Consider the following 5798-nt stretch of genomic DNA (forward strand, 5'->3'; position numbering starts at 1 on the left):
GAGAGCCAAATCGATAGACATGGAGAGGCGCGGGTAGGAGAGGAGGAGCGACCTTGACGATATCCATGGTGTCGGCATGCGCGGAAGAGCGCCCTCTCGAGATCCATGCAAGCGACACGGTGTCCCAAACCGTGGCTGATGTTAGGTTCATGCGTGGCCACAGGAGAACACGCCCATCGGATCCCGGCGACACCGTCGCCGTCCTGGTTGCTGGAGAGTCGTGGCCGGCATGGGGCAAAGCCACCGCCAAACCATAGATAACACACCGCTGAGGTCCGACCTCGCTTGATCTGTTCTGGGAGGACATATAGGAGCGAGAGGAACATGAGAAGGTGCAGTAATGGAGGATGGCAGAGGCTATGGGAGGAGGGGCGGCGGTAGAGGGACTCTGGCTATGTGTGAGAGGCGACGACATCGATCTGGATCAGTGGATAGGGGAGAGGGAGGGAGAGGGAGGCGGCGGCGTCGATCTGTATCTGGGAGAGGGAGAGAGGGGGCTCTGAGGAAGGTGTGCATAGGGTTTCTAGGGTTTGGGTTGGTGTGCTGAGAGACGTTGGATCGATCGGGTGTGAACAACTCAGATCGGCAAAGGTGAGGTGATCCGTGGGAAGAGCGCTGATTGGTTCAAAACATCTATGATTTAAAATAGTTTCGAAGTGCTACAAATAAAGGAATTTTGTGAAGCATCTAACAAACATGTGTTTCCAAAGGCCACCACTAAACTTTTCACTCGGGCTAGACCACATTTTATGGATGATCACCAATTTGTACGTATTTTCGATCTTTCTATCTAATTTTTGGTTACACAAATGGGTTTTTGCCGATTTAGCTGGAACTGGGCAAAAATTGAACTACATGTGCTTCATAGTTTGCTATTTATTTTCTCTAAAAGGTAATTTTAGGTACAAAAGTAGATATTTAATTAGAGAACCAACAACAGTTTTAAAATATTCAAGTACCCCTAGCTACCAACTGTCACGCCCAAAGTTTTGACCACATTTTGAAATCGACATAAGAAATACAAAAAATACAAAAAATTGGAAAACCTTCACATTGTATCATTATATGTAACAAAGTTACCAGGAAAAATAAGAAACTTGTAATACAATAATTATTTTAAAAAAGTGTTCTCACAAAGGAGCTATCATGTGGGAAGGTTTATGGCTTTCAAGCCAAATGATCAATCTTATGGCCACATTCATGGCATAGTTTGTATAAATGATATAATATTGTGCACAAGGGTGCATCTTGGAATGGCAAGCAATGTTGCCTAAGGAAGTTTTCATTTTCTTTGGACGAAAAAATCATTTTACACTTTTCGAGTGCCCAAAATGAGTTTTTTGTGAAAAACCTGTTGTATATTTGTTGCAAAATTGGACCAAATCAATTTTATAAAATAATAGGTCATATCTAATGTGCAATTTACCAAATGGTTGGGTGTCAAAATCTTTTATCCACCTCTCGTGAAAAAGACAATTTTCCACCAATTCACCTTGAAGCGGGTTAAATTTGAACTGCAGCTGCCTTGTAGTTTTCTCTTTATTTTTTGCAAACATCATTTTCCGGTACATAAGTAATAATTTAATGAGAGAAACACCAAAAAAATTCAAGATTCAACCACTAGCTAGGAACGGTCATACCCGCCGTTTTGACCGCAATTTGAAATGGGCATGCAAATTCAAAAAATAAAAAAATGGAAAACCTTCGCATTGTGTCATCATATGTGACAAAGTTACCAGGTAAAATAATAAAATTGTAATATGGAAATTATTTTTAAAAGTGTTCTTAGAAATGATCTATCATGTGTGAAATTCATGACTTTCAAGTCAAATGATCAATCTTATGGCCACATTCATGACATAGTTTGTTCAAACAATCTCATATAGTTTGGTCAAATTTGAACTACAGCTGCATTATAGTTTACTCTTTATTTTTTCCAAAAATCATTTATAGGTACCAAAGTATATATTTTATTACATAAACAGCAAAAATTTTCCAAGATTCAACCACTAGCTAGGAACGGTAATACCCGCCTTTTTGACCGCATTTTGAAATGTGCATGAAAAATTCAAAAAAATCAAAAAAATGTAAAACCTTCACATTGTGTCATTATATGTGACAAAATTACCAAGGAAAATTATAAATTTGTAATAAGGCAATTACTTTTAAAAAGTGTTCTCAGAAATGAGCTACCATGTACAAAGATTCATGGCTTTCAAGCCAAATTATCAATCTTGTGGCCACATTCATGACATAGTTTGTTAAAATGGTCTAATATTATGCGTAGGGGGTGCATATTATAATGGAAAACAATGTTGATTAAGGATTTTTCATTTTCCTTGGATGAAAAATTAATTTTTCATTTTTCAATTGCCAAAATGAGTTTTTTTGTGAAGGACCTACCATATATTTGTTGCAAAATTAGACCAAATTATTTTTCTAAGATAGTAGGCCATATTTAAAGTAAAATTGACTAAATGGTTGGGTGTTAAAAGCTTTTGTCCACCTCTCATGAAAAAGACAAATTTCTTGCAATTGATCTCGAAGCGGGTTAAATTTGAACTCGAGCTACATTATAGTTTGCTCTTATTTTTCCCGAAAATCATTTATAGGTACATAAGTATATATTTAATTCGAAATACATGGTTTGGTGGCGAGACGTCGAGGTTTGGATGGTGGGCGAGGGCCCCAACTCCAGAGCGCGTATACTCGCAAGCGAGCTGCGTGGTCACCGCCTGATCCTGGTATTGTGATACGTCCATTTTGCATCATGTTTTCATGTTGATATTTATCGCTTCTTTGGCTGTTATTTCACTTCACGGTACAATTCTTATGCATTTTTTCTCTTATTTTGCAAGGTTTACATGAAGAGGGAGACTACCGGCAACTGGAATTCTGGCCTGAAAGTGGAGCAAAGTTGAGATACCTATTCTGCAGAACTCCAAACACCGTAAAAATCAACGAGGATATTTCCCAATTTATCAAATATACTGGGCCAAAGAAGTGCCAGAGGAGCACCAGGGGGTGCCGACAAGCATGCACGGCACGGCCACCCCCCCAGTCCGCGCCATGGGGGCTTGTGGGCAGCCCACTGGCCCACTGGCCACCCTCTTTTGCTATATGGAGGGTTTCGTCTAGGAAAAAAAATCGAGGAGGAGCTTTTTCGTGGTTTCGCCGCCGCCACGAGGCGGAAGTTGAGCAGAACCAATCTAGAGCTCCGGCAGGACGATCCTGCTGGGGAAACTTCCCTTCCGGAGGGTGAAAATCGTCGCCATCGTCATCACCAACACTCCTATCATCGGAGGGGACTCGTCACCATCAACATCTTCATCAGCACCATCTCATCTCCAAACCCTAGTTCATCACTTGTAACCAATCTCCGTCTCGCGACTTCGATTGGTACTTGTAAGGTTGCTAGTAGTGTTGATTACTCTTTGTAGTTGATGCTAGTTGGATTACTTGGTGGAAGAGTTTATGTTCAGATCCTTGATGCTACACATTACCTCTCTCATCATGATTATGATTATGCTTTGTGAGTAGTTACTTTTGTTCCTGAGGACATGGGATAAGTCATGCTAATAGTAGTCATGTGAATTTGGTATTCGTTCGGTAATTTGATATGTTGTATGTTGTTTTTCCTCTAGTGGTGTTATGTGAACGTAGACTACATAACACTTCACCATTATTTGGGCCTAGAGGAAGGAATTGGGAAGTAGTAAGTAGATGATGGGTTGCTAGAGTGACAGAAGCTTAAACCCTAGTTTATGCATTGCTTCGTAAGGGGTTGATTTGGATCCACTAGTTTAATGCTATGGTTAGACTTTGTCTTAATTCTTCTTTCGTAGTTGCGGATGCTTGCGAGAGGGGTTAATCATAAGTGGGATGCTTGTCCAAGTAAGGGCAATACCCAAGCGCTGGTCCACCCACATATCAAACTATCAAAGTAACGAACGCGAATCATATGAACATGATGAAACTAGCATGACAGAAATTCCCGTGTGTCCTCGGGAGCGTTTTTCCTCCTATAAGACTTTGTCCAGGCTTGTCCCTTGCTAGAAAAGGGATTGGGTCACTTTGCTGCACCGTTGCTACTTTTGTTACTTGTTGCTTGCTACGAATCATCTCACCACACAATCACTTATTGCCGACAATTTCAGTGCTTGCAGATATTTCCTTGTTGAAAACCACTTGTCTGATCCTTGTGCTCCTCGTTGGGTTCGACACTCTTACTTATCGAAAGGACTACGATTGATCCCCTATACTTGTGGGTCATCAAGACTCTTTTCTGGCACCGTTGCCGGGGAGGAAGATAAAGTCAAGAACTCATCCAAGTAGGTGTCGCAAACTCATCTCTTGCATTTACTTTGTTTGCTAGTTGCCTCTCGTTTTCCTCTCACCCACTTCACCAATTTGCCTTTTTCATTCGCCTGCTCTTTGTTTGCCTGTGTACTTGCTTGCTTGCTGAAGTCACCATGAACGAAAACACCAAACTTTGTGACTTCTCGAATACTAATAATAATAATTTTATTAGTACTCCGATTGCTCCCGCCACTAGTGCGGAGTCATACGAAATCAATGCCGCTTTGCTGAATCTTGTTATGAAAGAGCAATTCTCTGGCCTTCCTAGTGAAGATGCCGCATCCCATCTCAATGCCTTCATTGAGCTTTGCGATATGCAAAAGAAAAAAGATGTGGATAATGACGTGATTAAATTGAAGCTTTTTCCTTTCTTGTTGCGAGATCGCACAAAAACTTGGTTTTCTTCTTTGCCCAAAAATAGTATCGATTCTTGGGATAAGTGCAAAGATGCTTATACATCCAAGTATTTTCCGCCGGCTAAGATCATCTCTCTCCGTAATGATATCGTGAATTTCAAGCAACTTGATCATGAACATGTTGCACAAGCTTGGGAGAGAATGAAATTAATGATTAGAAATTGTCCCGCTCATCGCTTGAGCCTTTGGACGATTATTCAAATATTTTACGCTCGCTTGAATTTCGCTTCTAGAAATAGCTTGGACTCCGCCTCAGGTGGAACATTCATGGAAATCACGTTAGGGGAAGCCACAAAGCTCTTAGACAACATCATGACAAACTACTCTCAATGGCACACTGAAAGGTCACCTACTAGTAAGAAGGTACACGCTATAGAAGAAATTAACTCGTTGAGTGCTAAGATGGATGAGTTAATGAATTTGGTTGCTAGTAGAAGTGTTACTTTGGATCCTAATGATATGCCTTTGTCTTGTTTGATTGAGAGTAGCAACGCTAGCTTGGACGTTAATTTTTTTGGTAGGAATAACCTTGGCAATAACAATGCCTTTAGAGGAAACTATGTTCCTAGGCCTTTTCCTAGTAACTCCTCTAATAACTTTGGCAACTCCTACAACAATACTCATGGAAATAACAATAGATTACCCTCTGATCTAGAGAGTAATATCAAAGAGTTCATCAACTCTCAAAAGATTTTCAATGTGTCCATAGAGCAAAAACTACTCAAAATTGATGATTTGGCTAAGAGCGTGGATGGAATTTCTTGTGATGTTGATGCTTTGAAAGTTAGATGTGCTCCTCCCAAAATCAACATGGATGAAACTTTGAAAGCTATGCGTGTTTCCGTGATTGAGAGCCAAGAAAGAACCGCCCATATTCGTGCTAGACATGAATGGCTTAAAAAGGCGTGTTCTCGTGATGAGAATCACGAAGATCTTAAAGTGCTTGGTGTGACTCCCATTGAATCTTTGTTTTCTTGTGTCAAACCTAATGATTATGGGGTTGGTTATGAATCCACTTTGGTT

This window comes from Hordeum vulgare, chromosome 2H (assembly GCF_904849725.1).
Source record: "Hordeum vulgare subsp. vulgare chromosome 2H, MorexV3_pseudomolecules_assembly, whole genome shotgun sequence".
In the NCBI taxonomy this organism is placed as follows: Eukaryota; Viridiplantae; Streptophyta; class Magnoliopsida; order Poales; family Poaceae; genus Hordeum; species Hordeum vulgare.